Consider the following 16,304-nt stretch of genomic DNA (forward strand, 5'->3'; position numbering starts at 1 on the left):
TCTAGAAGTTATGTCTCACTGAAAAGTACATAAACGCTTAAGATTCAGAAATTTGAGAAACTCTTTTCAAATCTAGAGCAGAAACATGTTTATGTTCATGGAGAATTTTGAGGATATTGCCATAGATACTGCGCCACTGAAGCCGAAGTATTTCTTTCGATACGTTGACGACACGTTTGTCATCTGGCCACACGGACGCGAGATATCAGACGAGTTTTTGGAACACCTCAATGGCAGCAACAGTAATATCCAGTTCACCATGGAGGTAAAAAAAGATAATGCATTGAACTTCCTCGACGTCCTTGTCCACCGTAAACGAAATGGGTGCCTTGGCCACAGCGTCCACAGAAGACCCACCCACACAGATCTGTACCTGCACGCCACCAGCCATCATCATACAGCACAGAAGCGCACAGTATTGTAAACATTGGTGCATCGTACAAGAGTAATATCAGACTACGACAACCTTCCCCACGAACTGAGCCACCTACGCAAGGTTTTCAGGAATAAAGGCTACAGCACCCATCAAGTGAAAGAAGTGATATCTGGGAAATAGCAGAATACGACCACCGACGAAGAGCAGGAAAAGAAACTTGCTTTGCTGCCATTCTGTGGCTCTGTGTCGGGCAAGATAAGCCGCCTGTTGAAAAGACACAAGATCAAATCAATGTTCAGGCCTCCAACGAAAATCCATCAATTACTGAGACCAGTTAAAGACACTGTAGGTCTCAGAACACTTGGAGTCTACGAAATACCTCATGAGTGTGGCCAGAAATACGTCGGACAAAAAGTGCGCACTGTGGAACAACGCAGGAAAGAACATGAGAGGTATTATCGCCTACGCTATCCAGAGAGCTGAGCATGCGTTAGAAAACGGTCACCACATAAAACTTGGCGATACCTCTCTCGTGCCTCGCACTAACGGCTTCTGGGACAGTTTAATAAAGGAAGCTATTGAAATAAAAATTACCACGAATGCCCTGAATAGAGGCGGTGGCTTACAGATCAGCGCTGCGTGGGATCCAGCGATCAGGCGATTGAAGAGGGCACATCGAACGCCGACTCAAAACGTGCCCATATATGGCAAAGCCACGGGCACCAGTGACGTCACAGCCGGCAGCTAGCATATATAAGGGCGCACCAACAGCCCACTGGCAGTCATAACACTTGACATTGGCCAAGGAGTGCTTGGCCGAAAGCTCGTGTAGTTTTAATCAATTGACGCGGTTGGAAACCCGATAACATTTTATTCAATGATGCTGGAAGTGTTTCTGTGTCACTGTTCCATTCTGAAAGATTCCTAAGTCTTTTGGCCTCAGCAGCTGCACAGTCAGTTCAGTTAAGTGAAATGACCCTGGTTTGGTTCGGGGCTGGGTCGAATATCTTTTTTTCCGCTCAGGGATTGGGTGTTGTGCTGCTCTTACTTTCATATTGTTATGATTAGCATTGTTGTCTGGATGGCTGAACGGGTATGCCCAACGGCCAACGAGTTGAAAAAACAGAGCTTTCGTGGATGAGAAAAGCTACATATACCGATAAGATATGCAAATTCACATGTGCACATGATCGACAACACATTTGTTTCTAGCTTGGGAAACGTTTTCTTAAGGACATGGCGTTGTGTGCCATGTAATTGGTTCAAATGGCTCTGAGCACTATGGCACTTAACATCTCAGGTCATCAGTCCCCTAGAACTTAGAACTACTTAAACCGAACTAACCTAAGGACATCACACACACCCATGCCGAGGCAGGATTTGAACCTGCGACCGTAGCGGTTGCGCGGTTCCAGAGTGAAGCGCCTAGAACCGCTCGGCCACCAGCGGCCGGCGCCATGTAATTACAGCAGCTTATCACAGAATTTTCATTCCACTCATTACAGCCACCGGAGATGCATTTTGAAATCAGGTAAGCTACCATCCATTTGTTTTCCAACCACCTATCTTCACTTTTTAGAAGAATCAGGCGCTATGAACCAATTCAGGAGCGGACTGCCCGTCCCGTCTCTGTGCTGTGCGGTGCGTCCTGTTTCCACTACTCTTAACTGGGAGCTTGAAACGATTTTTGATGTTCTCTTCCTGTTTGGTGGCTTTTGGCCTTGCTTGTCCTGTTTACTGTCCAGCCCCATTAATATCGACATTAATGCCGTAAACTGGAAGGTTCCTTAGCTTTGGCACGCTCCAGCATGATCACTGGGATGTTGACAAGTTGACCTTAATCTCGACATCCCTCGAGTTCCTCCTCTGAGAGGCCGCTAACAATATGAGATGGGTCTGCGGCTTCCGGCACATCCCGTTCTACTGACGGCGTCCCCGCATACGCATCCCTAGTTCAATATTGCCACAGAATAAAAACGCAGGTTAAAAATGATTTATCTGGTTTGTTGGTGTATTACGATCGCATCTCAGAAGAACGTATCAGGAGACACGATCTGTTGTCTGTGACGGGCTGGACAGAGGGTCGGACAACACACTCGTCACTTTGGCAGGGAGGCACAAGTATTTACGTCCAGCCAGAGTGCAAAAATTTAATTCGAGTACCGATAAGGATGTATGAGACAGGTGAAATAGCCTCAGACTTCAAGAAGAATATAATAACTCCAATCCCAAAGAAAGCAGGTGCTGACAGATGTGAAAATTACCGAACTATCAGTTTAATAAGTCACAGCTGCAAAATACTAACGCGAATTCTTTACAAACGAATGGAAAAAATGGTAGAAGACGACCTCGAGGAAGATCAGTTTGGATTCCATAGAAATGTTGGAACACGTGAGCAAATACTGACCCTACGACTTATCTTAGGAGAAAGATTAAGGAAGGGCAAACCTACATTTCTAGCATTTGTAGACTTAGAGAAAGCTTTTGACAATGTTAACTGGAACACTCTCTTTCAAACTCTAATGGGGGCAGGGGTAAAATACAGATAGCGAAAGGCTATTTACAATTTGTACAAAAACCAGGTGGCAGTTATAAGTGTCGAGGGGCATGAAAGGGAAGCAGCGGTTGGGAAGGGAGTGAGACAGGGTTGTGGCATCTCCCCAATGATATTCAATCTGTATGTTGAGCAAGCAGTGAAGGAAGCAAAAGAAAAATTCGGAGTAGGTATTAAAATCCGTGGAGAAGAAATAAAAACTTTGAGGTTCGCCGATGACATTGTAATTCTGTCAGAGACAGCAAAGGACTTGGAAGAGCAGTTGAACGGAATGGGCAGTGTCTTGAAAGGAGGATATAAGATGAACATCAACAAAAGCAAAACGAGGACTATGGACTGTAGTCGAATTAAGTTGGGTGATGCTGAGGGAATTAGATTAGGAAATGAGACACTTAAAGTAGTAAAGGAGTTTTGCTATTTGGGGAGCAAAATAACTGATGATGGTCGAAGTAGAGAGGATATAAAATGTAGACCGGCAATGGCAAGGAAAACGTTTCTGAAGAAGAGAAATTTGTTAACATCGAGTATAGATTTAAGTGTCAGGAAGTCGTTTCTGAAAGTATTTGTATGGATTGTAGCCTTGTATGGAAGTGAAACATTGACGATAAATAGTTTGGACCAGAAGAGAATAGAAGCTTTCGAAATGTGGTGCTACAAAAAAATGCTGAGGATTAGGTGGGTAGATCATATAACTAATGAGGAGGTATTGAATAGGATTGGGGAGGTGTTTGTGGCTTAAGTTGACAAGAAGAAGGGACCGGTTGGTAGGACATTTTCTGAGGCATCAAGGAATCACAAATTTAGCATTTGAGGGCAGCGTGGAGGGTAAAAATCGTAGAGGGATATCAAGAGATGAATACACTAAGCAGATTCAAAAGGATGTAGGTTGCAGTAAATACTGGGAGATGAAGAAGCTTGCACAGGATAGAGTAGCATGGAGAGCTGCATCAAACCAGTCTCAGGTCTGAAGACAACAACACGACAAACAACAACATCGATAAGGATGTAAAGTTCTGTCAGCCAACAGCCATAATTGTGGTAGGGAACCGCGCTCCCATCTGTGTGTTTTGGGAACGACAACACACTACCCATTTCCTGCCCTGTGGAGATGTATTTAGGCCTAGGCAGATTAGGTAGCTGCCTGCGGCAGCGGGTTTAAAGTGGCGCCTGATTGTAAGGGGTGAGCCACAAGCTGTTACTGCGCTATGAAAAACATTTTGTTCACAACTCCTGAAAACGCGGATGCGAAATTAAGTCACAATGAAATGGACGTGAGTAACATTACCAACAATAAGTTCAAATTTCATGAACGATCTGTTCAGCAGGTTTTGTTTTAGTAATGACGTTATGACGTGACAATGTGACCAGTATTCACTTCGTTCAGCCTCGTGCTTTCTCATGTGGTATAATTCAGGAAGGCAAATTCCGCTGCTCGCAATTAAGCTTCGTCATAGGGGACGCCGCTTACGCTGTCAAGTGAGTAGCCAGTGTGGACACTCAAGAAACTAAAAATTCAAGGAATATTCCGCCAGTCATTGTAACAGCCTGCCACTTGGCTGGTGCTTCTTTTGAGTTTGAATCTGTAAAGAAAGCAGTTGTTTGGTATTTAATTTGAGATTTATGTTTTGGCGTTGAAATAAAATAAATGACTGTTGGAGAATATTAAGCGGTTCTGTATAAGGGAAACTCGAGAAAAATAAGGCAATAAACAAAGAGTGAATTGTGAGAAAGGATGCCAAAATCGATGTGCTAAATTATGAAAAGGATTACACTCACGAAGAATAAGTGAAATGTACATCCGAAATCATTGTACTGTACCGTTGTATTATCGATACAGCTTTTTCTAAGAGTATTTCTTTGCTGCATATTTTGCCGGTTTTTGGTCGTCACACTTACCCATTGCCACGTACCGCGACCAAACTCCTTTACAAACAGCATGAGACTAAGGGCTGTCTGCTACAAGAAACACGAGTGGTTGTCATGGAGCAATTCTCTCAGTACATACACAAACAAGCCTTTTATGTATAGGTACAGATATAGATTGGAAACAAGGTGTATGAAAAGATACATCATGTGCAGGAGACGAAAAGGCATTAGAGTTATTAAACACGCTCAAACCAGCTAGGAGTAGTGTATCCCAGCCACAGAGAAATTCCCCCAAAGATGTGTGCGGGAACAACGAAAATAAATACACTGGCCGAGTAAGGGGAGGAAAGAAAATGTACGGGAGAAAACGCAGACGGGCTGATAGCTCACGGGGGGAAGGCGACAACTGTATCAGAATAAGGAAAAATTTACGACACTGTCAACAGAAGTAGGCGTGATGATAGAACAAGGTAATAAATAACAATAGATTACCAAAAAAAGTCAGGAGTGTCTCAGTTTTAGACGAATCTCGCAGGATTTCAGACAAAGTGGACAACTGATCCCACTGGCAAGAAAAGTAAATAAGATATCTGCAGAGTATGTTCAGCAATCGTGACATGTAGCAGCGAAAATGTATACGTTATGAGTGAAAAGAAGAAAAGTTTTCACAATGGAGACAGAGTTAAGATCACGAATGGCAGCAGGCTTAAGAGAAAGCACTGGCAAACGGCAAATCAGACAGCAGATCAACATTCGAGAAACTCGTACGAACTACAGAACAAAAATATCAGCAGAAGGTGAAAGTCAACAGAAGAGGAGACAAGGACCCTTATTCAGTAATCTGTGGACTACGCTGTAAATAACAGGTAACCGAAACACAAGAAAGTGTCAGTAAAGTCACTTGCTGCGTAGGAGGTGTGTCGTGGGGCTGCACTAAATTGAAGAAGACCGTCGGGGAACAGAGCATCAGATACCATTAAGCTATCCAGTCAAGTGGGTGATGGCAGCCAGGAGAGGCGAAACGGCGATTTCAGAACGGACTGGAATAGCGCAGTCACAGGGACCAGAGAATCGATCAGCAACAGGGAGTGTGGGCGACATGCAGGACTGGGTTGCGCGAGGTTCTGCTGCAGGTAAAGTTGCTGAAATGAGTTCTATGCGTCAAGTAGGCAGACAATCCCTTGCTTGTCTTGAACCAAATGATAGATTCACTCAGTACTTTTCATGGGCAGTCAGTTGCTTAAACAATTCGCATTTGATGAAAGTGAGGTAAATTTCAAAGATAAATATAATTTGCTTGCCGCTTCCGTATTCTTCTCTATGGACTTGGTGGTAGTGTTGCCAGTTCTTTTACGTGAAAATACCACACAGCTAGTTTTCGAAGTGCTTACATCGGTTAGCTAGTGAAAACAGACCAAAAGAGCAGAACAAACTTACAACAGACCAACACATAACAATACGAAGCTTTTAGGGACGAATACATCACTCAGTTTCCCCGACAGCTTTTCTTGACAAAGGTACACCGTTCGTACCTGAATGGGCAAGTGGATTTGTGTAACGTACAAATCAGAGGATGCGTACACCAGCGCACCATCCAGAAGTCTCACACAATCACACAATCCAGTTGTTTCCTTTCCATTTTCTGCCGAAATGTTGAGTCTGTTCCCATCATTGTTTTGATGTCTTCATTTCCAACCCTGTCCGTTACTGTGGTTCCCAACAAATTGCCCTGGACATACACTGAACAGCCAGAACAATATGACAATCTACCTAATATCTACCGACCTTTGGCACAGATATCAGTGGCCACATGTCATGGCTTGATAGCAATGAGGCCTTTGTAGGTCACTGTAGGGATTTGGCATGACACATGCACACACAAGTCACCCAATTCCCGTAAATTCTGGGGAGGGGGCTGATGAGCACTGATGCCACATTCGATCACATCCCAGATGTGTTAAATTGGGTTCAAATCTCGAGAATAGGAGGACCAGCACACCAACTGGAACTAGCCACTGTGTTCCTCGAACCACTCTATCACACTCCAGGCCTTGTGACGTGGCGCAATATTTTGCTGAAAAATGCCACTGCCATTGGGAAATGAGATCGTCATGAAGGGGTGTAAATGGTCCGCAACTAGTGTACCACACACCTTGGCTGTCATATTCCCTTGCACGAGCTCCTCTGGACCCATAAATGCCTACGTGAATGTTGCCCAGAGCGTTATGGAGCCTCCAGCACCTTGTCTCCATCCTGCAGTACAGGAGTCGAGGAGCTGTTTCCTGGAAGACGACAGATTCGTGCACTTCCATCGGCATGATAAAGAAGGTGTCGGGATTGGTCGGAATGTGCAATGCTCTGCCACTGCGCTACGTACAGTGCCTGCTCATCTGCCGATCTCAGTCGTAGTTGCCCGTGTTGTGGAGTTTACAATGCCACATGCATGGGTCGTCAACTGCGGGGCCCCAGTGCTAGGAGTGTTTCGTGTGCTCTGTGTTCAGGCAGACTTGCACTCTGCCCTGCATTAAAGTGTGATGTTAGTTCCGCCACAATTTGCCGCCTGTCATGTTTCACTTATCTGCCCAGCCTTCGATGGCCAACATCTGTCATGAAGGGGGGGGAGGGGGGGGGGAAGGGTCGCCCTACACCGCGACGTCTGGACATGGTTTCACCACGTGTTCAAGACTCTCACCATTACATACCTCAAACACCCAACAAGTCATGCAGTTTCTGAAATAGTCTTGCCGAGCCTCTGGGCTATCACAGTCTGCACTTAGTCGTTTTGTAACTGGGTAACCTCTTTTGATGCTAGTCAACACTAAATATATTACTTTTTCTCTCTTAACAACATGTAGGCAGGGTGGGTTCTTCCATGGCTCGGGTATGAGGTAGAATGAAACAGCATTTTTACATAAGATAACTTTTATTGAAAGATTTGTACAATGGTTTCCTTACTGGATTGTTCTGGCTGGGAGAGCGGCAGCTGTGTCGTTTGCGAAGCCTTCTGCTGCGTGAGCGGCGGCGTCTGATTACGCCTGGACGTGTGTATCTCGTATCGCTGTTTCTCCCAGTTGACTGGAGACGCGCATTGTGCGGTGACCCGTTTAATTATTGAGAACAAAGTCGTGAATCGGATGGTGATACCTTGGATGTGGCGTCCTAGTGTTTCCCTTTTCTATGTGGCCGCATGTGTCAGTGTTGTGCATCTACCAGTGGAGGGGGGGAAGGCCAGTGTATAAATTTGAAAACTGAATAAATCTCGGATGCTTGGAATGACATGGGGTTTTATTAGAACCAAAAAATACAAAAGTTAAAAAATGTCCGACAGATGGCGCTTCATCTGATCAGAATAGCAATAATTAGCATAATGAAGTAAGACAAAGCAAAGATGACGTTCATTACAGGAAATGCTCAATATGTCCACCATCATTCCTCAACAATAGCTGTAGTCGAGGAATAATGTTGCGAACAGCACTGCAAAGCATGTCCGGAGTTATGGTGAGGCATTGGCGTCGGATGTTGTCTTTCAACATCCCTAGAGACGACGGTCGATCACTATACACTTGCGACTTCAGGTAGCCCCAAAGCCAATAATCGCACGGACTGAGGTCTGGGGACCTGTGAGGCCAAGCAAGACGAAAGTGGCGGCTGAGCACACGATCATCACCAAACGACGCGCGAAAGAGATCTTTCACGCATTTAGAAGTATGGGGTGGAGCCCCATCCTGCATAAACATCGTACGTTCGAGCAGATGTTTATCAGCCAGGCTGCGGATGATGCGATTCTGTAACATATCGGCGTACCTCTCACCCGTCACGGTAGCAGTTTTGCTGTCCAGGGCCATCTGTCGGACATTTTGTGAACTTTTTTTTTTTTTTTTTTTTTTTTTTTTTTTTTTTTTTGCTCTAATAAAACCCCATATCATTCCAAGAATTTGTGTCAATTTTTACCTCTCTATCTACATTATTCTGTGGTTTATTAAGTTTTCAAATTTGCACTGACTTTTTGATGACCCTGTATTTAACTGGGTGTCGCAGCATTTAGTAAGTACAAAATCGCCGAAATGTACGGAAGACAGGTAGCAAACGTATTTCCCAGTCGTAAAACTATTGAGCTTCAAAATTCACATCAATTCAGTAATTACATGTATAGCCAACATGGTCCGAAAATATTACTGTAGTCTGGAAATATGAAAAGATAAGCACAGTATTGCTTTCCAAACATTTGAAGGAAATCCTGATCTATGCACCACTTTTAAATCTTATGAAGATCTGAACATTTGTGCAATCCTTTCTTGTATCAAATACCACCTCAGTTAACCTCATCATGTACAGAAATTCTGAAATTGCGCTTAACCCTATGACTGTTGGAGACCAGTTAACACATGCCTCTGCTACTCTCCGCAAGTGCTGTGGACGCTTTTACACCCGTCTTTGATAATTCTGTCAGGTGTTCTAGAGGTATTTGTGCGAGGTCTGATGCCCACGCCTTTTTGCCCCCAGTGTGTGAAGCTGACCGCCGTTGGGGTATCCTCACGCTCTGCTAGCGTCAACGCATGAGCCACTTAGCGGCCAGCGATTGGGGGAAGGGGGGGGGGCGGAGTGGACAAGTAGACACGTTTCCACCACCCTGAGTGCTCAGTAGCTTCTTAACCTTCAGCCTGTGTAAATTTACTGCACTGAACTTCTTGGTGTTGTTTACATCTGCTCTTTTATTGTGAAACCGGCACTCTGTAGTGATTATACAGAGGAAAAAACTATGGAGATTTTAACTGAAAATGACACTGAGTGTTCTCTCTTCGACAGTGATGACTCTTCGAAAGAAATTGAAAGTTACCGTCCTGAGCGAAAGACATTAGCTTGTGCAGCCCATCCTTCTATCTACAGAACAGATGAAAAGTCTTCAGAATCTGAAGTTTCTTATGGCGAGTACGAAGCCTTTGCTAAAATAACACTTTTCAACGACACATTTAGCTAAAAAGGAAGTGAGTTTCATCTGTTTCTTGCATGCGCCAAGAATCAGTTTCAGGACACAAGTATGTATTAGGTCGAAATTCCCCCATTCTGTCATTTGCCTTCATATTTTTAACAGGGGACCTGATGAAACGTAATACAGACGAAACCAATGGATTTTATTTACGGAGTGGCCGTGCAGTTCTAGGCGCTACAGTCTGGAACCGAGCGACCGCTACGGTCGCAGGTTCGAATACTGCCTCGGGCATGGATGTGTGTGATGTCCTTAGGTTAGTTAGGTTTAAGCAGTTCTAAGTTCTAGGCGACTGATGACCTCAGAAGTTAAGTCGCTTAGTGCTCAGAGCCATTTGAACCATTTGATTTTATTTATTTTAGTTATTATGTACATGTTATGTATATATATATATATATATATATATATATATATATATATATATATATATATATTATGCTTTGTTGTTTATTAAGCTGAAACAGGACCTGAGGAGCTCTACCCCTTCATTGCTTCTTGCTTAGGGCTCATGTGAAAAAGCTGAATTTTGGTAGTAATTGGTCTAGGATCATACTCTTGCAAACACCAGTTTTTGACGAAATTATGTCCAGAAACCTTCTTTTACTTTCCGTATGCTTCATTTTAGTGACAAATCTCCTGAGACGAACGTTATTCAAAACTGATATCATTGTGGATAAAGTTCACAGAACGTTTCAGAGCGCATTTCATCGGTGTCAAAAGCTCTGTATTGATGAAAGCGATTATGGTTCAAGCAGTATATTCCGTCCAAAAGAAGTAGATACGGAATTTAAAAAATTGTGTCGTACAACTGTTGGACAGGTTATACCATGTATCTTTTTTCATATATACAGTAATTTATTTGATAAGTGTGTGTTTGTATCTGACTTTTAGCGGAGAAACGCAAAACTGATCTTAGTTAGGAAATACCTAAAGAGGGAGCTATCGCGAGAAAACATTACATGCTAGAAACCCCAGGTTAAAGGAATTGGGTGGCTGTTAAACGTCTAGTCAAACAGTCATAAGGTTCCAACAGTGTATGTAGTAGAGCCACGCAGTTTGCCCTGGTCCTGTAACAAAGTGTTCAGTTTGCTATTCTGTAGCAGACAAGTCAGACATGGCATTCTCGAAGTCGTCTCTTGAAACAGTATCGACAAATGCAGAGCAAAAGAGTTACATCTGTGTTTCGCAACGGTTGCTGACTATTAGAGTGATCTCAGAGATCGATTCTAGCTTTCCTTGAACTATTACAGTTCCAAATGTATGGATGACAGCAGGTATCCTGGAAGAGAATCTATGAAAAAAAGCTAAGTTACTGAGGTGGACCGAATGTGACGTATTGCTTTCGTCCTAGGCTGCCGCAGTCCTACCGAAAACTACATGTGGATGGATGGAGAGGGTTTTAAGGGCGCACGACGTTAAAGTCCTCAGCGCCCGCTCAGTAAAAGATTGAGATGGGTGTCAAGAAAAGACTCAGAACAATAAGATAAAACAGAACGTAAGACACAGGAAACAAGCTTGGAAAATTATGGACCTACCCACACCGAAGCGTGGGACGAAGCATGCCGCCAGCAGTAAAACATGAACAACACAGGAAGAAAGTGGTAGAGGGAGCTAAAGCAATATAGCAGATGGAAGTGGCTGGCTGACAGCAGGGAAAAAAGGGAGGAGCCAGTCACTTCGCAATACACTAAAACGTCCAGCCTAAAAGTTTAGGCCAAAGTCCAGACACATCGCAAAACCTTAAAACCCTAGACACACATGTCTCAGCATCAGCTAAAACACGGGGCAGATCCCCATCAACTCGCGCTTCGTGCTTCTGCCCTTGCATCACGGTATAAAATGTAGTCTGTTAAAATGTGCCGGACAGAGATGTGCACACCACAAGCATCACAAAACGGGGGATCCTGAGGGAACTATGTGTGAGAGGACTATCAGACCAATTGTGTGATTGGACTGAAGAGTTCTTAGATAACAGAACGCAGCATGTCATTCTCAATGGAGAGAAGTCTTCCGAAGTAAGAGTGATTTCAGTTGTGCCGCAGGGGAGTGTCGTAGGACCGTTGCTGTTCACAATATACATAAATGACCTTGTGGATGAGATCGGAAGTGCACTGAGGCTTTTTGCGGATGATACTGTGGTATATCGAGAGGCTGTAATAATGGAAAATTGTACTCAAATGCAGGAGGATTTGCAGCGAATTGACGCATGTTGCACGGAATGGCAATTGAATCTCAATGGAGACAAGTGTAATGTGCTGTGAATACATTGAAAGAAAGATCCCTTATCATTTAGCTGCAATATAGCAGGTCAGCAACTGGAAGCAGTTAATTCCATAAATTATCTGGGAGTACGCATTAGGAGTGATTTAAAATGGAATGATCATGTAAAGTTGATCGTCGGTAAAGCAGATGCCAGACCGAGATTCTTTGGAAGAATCCTAAGGAAATGGAATCCGAAAACAAAGGAAGTACGTTAAAGTACAGTTGTTAGCCCACTGCTTGAATACTGTTCAGCAGTGTGGCATCCATACCAGATAGGGTTGATAGAAGAGATAGAGAAGATCCAACGGAGAGCAGCGTGCTTCGTTACAGGATCATTTAGTAATTGTGAAAGGGTTACGGAGATGATAGATAAACTCCAGTGGAAGACTCTGCAGGAGAGACGCTCAGTAGCTCGGTACGGGCTTTTGTTGAAGTTTCGAGGACATACCTTCACCGAGGAGACAAGCAGTGTATTGCTCCCTCCTACGTATATCTCGCGAAGAGACCGTGAGGATAAAATCAGAGAGATTAGAGCCCACACAGAGGCATACCGACAATCTTTCTTTCCACGAACAATACGAGACTGGCATAGAAGGGAGAACTGAAAGAGGTACTCAAGGTACTTTCCGCCATACACCGTCAGGTGGCTTGCGGAGTATGGATGTAGATGTAGATGTAGATGTAGGACAGTGCCCAATCCGAAGACGTGTGATGGTCACTTCATCCCGCCTGAGTGACCAGCAGGAGGAACACCACGGCCGAGTTGTTGACTTCACCAACCACAGTTTATTGGCCGTCACCGCCAGCCATTCTTCCTCCCACAACTCCGTGCACTTCCTGTGGAGTGCAGAGATGACAGACTGCAACGGAATAGGACGCACCGGACCACATCCTGCTCTCCGCAGGCCTCCTTGGCAGCCCGATCGGCCTGTTCATTGCCCCATATTCCTGCATGTCCAGCCACCCAGCAGAAGGACACCTCCTTACCGCGCCGTTGGAGCAAGTACAGCTGGTCATATATCAGCTGCACCATCTCCTCAGTTGGGTACAGATTCTGCAGTGATTGTAAGTCACTAAGAGAATCGGAGCAGAGGAGAAATCGATTGCCCCGAACACGATTCTTCCGCTCCAGTGACTTCAGGATCGCGTGGAGCTCCGCTGCGAAAACGGTAAATTCATCAGGGAGGCGAATCCGGGTAACCTGATCAGAAAACACTACAGAATAGCCAATGAAATTCTCCTGTTCAATTGGCTCTGAGTACTATGGGGCTTAACAGCTATGGTCATCAGTCCCCTAGAACTACTTAAACCTAACTAACCTAAGGACATCACACAATACCCAGTCATCACGAGGCAGAGAAAATCCCTGAGCCCGCCGGGAATCGAACCCGGGAACCCGGGTGCGGGAAGCGAGAACGCTACCGCACGACCACAAGCTGCGGACAATTCTCCTGTTTCGAGGCATCAGTGTAAACGACGGTAAAACCGTGATGCGCATGTAAAATGTTAAAAAGCTGAGATTGGAATGTAACATCTGGTGTACTATCTTTCTTCAAATTAGTCAAATCTAAAATAAGTCTGGGTCTCCGAAGGAGCCAAGGTGGAAATCTGCTCCAGATGTAAGTCATTGGCGGCGTGGGCGGCCGAGCGCTTCTAGGCGCTAAAATCTGGAACCGCGCTGCCGCTACGGTCGCAGGTTCGAATCCTGCCTCGGGCATGGATGTGAGTGATGTCCTTAGGTTAGTTAGGTTTAAGTAGTTCTATATTCTAGGGGACTGATGACCTCAGTAGTTAAGTCCCATAGTGGTCAGAGCCATTTTTTTTTTTTTTTTTTTTTTTTTTGTAACTCATTGGCGCGAAACAATAATGACACTTCTGTGTTTGTCTGTGCTGTAATCCATTTGTAGAGAAGCTTTTCAGTTTATGGAAACTTGAGGTGTCACTGAAACTCTATTCATTTTCTACCGGAGGTGGCGAAACCCGCAGCGGCAGACAAAGTAGGCGCGGCAAGCGTTCCAGAAAAATCCAGCAAAGGTGAGTCGGGCCGTATGGCAAAACAAGTGTACGGACACCGCGTGGAACACGGCTGGAACGGAGCTGCTGGGCGCAGCTAGCGGCATTAGGCGACAACACAGAAGCGCCCAGCATTGCACACAGCGTGCGTATCAGTAGTAGTGAAAGGGTTAACGCACAGTGTCCACTTCAAGGGTACCAAAACACATGCGTGAGTTACTTCTGTCGACGACTTTTCATTGCGGATACTATTTGAATCTAATCAAGAAATCCTCAATCCAGTCAGAAATTCATATCCCATACAATTGCACTTTCGTTAATAAAAGTTTCTGTTGATACGAGCCGGCTGGGGTAAAAAACATATAAAAGTCACTTCAGCAGATTTCAATAAACGCATCTGCACTATCATAGAAACACACGTGAAATGTAATGCCATTTCCCCCGAAAAAACGCTGAGTACAACACGAAGCAACGATGTTTTGCCAGCATTCACGTGACTTCAGCCCAGAGATGTTGCAGCCACGAAAATGACATCAGGGCCAGTCTATTATATTTATGGTCGAAGGTCCCACCAGAGTTTCTGCGCGGAGAATTGCTCTGCCAACGTCACACTGGAGTGAGAGGAACGCGGAGCACACCGTGTGAAATGCGGGAAACGTACTGCATTGTGCTGTAAGGTGAAATGAAGGTCTTTGTTACCTGACTGATGTTAGCGTGTTTTACAGCTGTACGGAAAGGAGTGACCTGAGGTTGTTCTTCGATTCTCTATAACTGAGCATAACGGATAATATGTCTTTGGATATAGCTACCAGTCACATTGTAATTAAACGCATGATCTGTTCCGTGTACCTATTGGAGATTGTCAGATCACATCAGACGTCAAGATAAATTGCAGCCACAACTTATATGGCAGTAATATGGGTATGGTGCAGTTCATCCTAGTTTAATGTAGCACACACAACACATGGTGCCACCAACTATGTTTCAGTATAAAAATTATGTACAGGGTGAAAAGTATTCAAACCGACAAACTCTGGGAGGTTGTAGCGGACATCAAAACAATTATTTTCCCTAATGTCATTTTTTCTTATGAGGAGTATTTAAACAGGTAGCGGAAGATTTCTCTGGCAGCAAATTAATTACACCAACAAACAGTTTTCCATTTTTTTATGACCAAGAGACAACACATTAACGCAACCCAATTTCAATTACAGTAGATTTTCAAAAATGCCTCCATTGACACGTAAACAATGGTTACACCGTCGGATCATTTTCTGTTTGACACGGGTAAAATCCCCAGGAGTATCCTGAATTGTTCCTGCTGCTGTTACTATCCGGGCAATCAGATCCTCTTCTGATGCAACATCAGTTGCGTAAACAAGGTTGTGTATCAAAATTGTAATAGTGCCTGCCATTTAATGGCCTAGGTAACAGATACGGTCCAATTAAACAGTCCCCAACAACACCGACCCACACATGTGGGTTATCCCCACTCCAAACATGCGAATTGTGCATGTTGAAGACTCCATCACGCCCGAACGTTGCATCAACGGTAAACAACACAGAGGATGGAAATGTAGGATGCATTTCTCACTTACCACTGCGAAAACTGTGCTCTGGGTGGATGATCAACGGGTCCAGGTTGTGGACACGCTGTAAATGAAATGGACGTAACAATTGCTCTCGAAGGACTGTTCTTACATTCGTCTTATTCGTCCCCATGTTACGTGCAATTGCACGAGTGCTCATTGATGGGTCCCTCTCCACATGCTGCAAGACAGCTTCCTCAAATTGCAGCGCTCTTACCGTACCACAACGTCCCTGTCCAGGTAATCTGCTAAATGACCCGGTCTCACACAGACGTTGGTACACAGTAGCAAAGGTCGTACGATGCGGGGTACGGCGATTAGGATATTGTTGATAAACCCACTGTGCAGCTCGTATCAGTGTACTCACTCCAGGTGTATCACTCCAGTAGTAAACAGAGACAATGCACTACTACACTTTTGGACAGCGGTTGCCTACAACTAAAGAGTGTAATAGGCCTCTAACAACTGAAGATCGTTATACAGCCTCTAACAACTGACGAGCGTAATACGGCCTCCACCGGTTTAAATAATCCTCGTAGGAAAAAAATGACACTAGGGAAAAGTACTTGTTTTGATGTCCCCTACAACCTCCCAGAGTTTGTCGGCTTAAATACTTTTCACCCTATAGAGGATTAAGTCAATCATGTTTTAGGGACA

This window comes from Schistocerca serialis, chromosome 11 (genome assembly GCF_023864345.2).
Source record: "Schistocerca serialis cubense isolate TAMUIC-IGC-003099 chromosome 11, iqSchSeri2.2, whole genome shotgun sequence".
Taxonomy (NCBI): Eukaryota; Metazoa; Arthropoda; class Insecta; order Orthoptera; family Acrididae; genus Schistocerca; species Schistocerca serialis.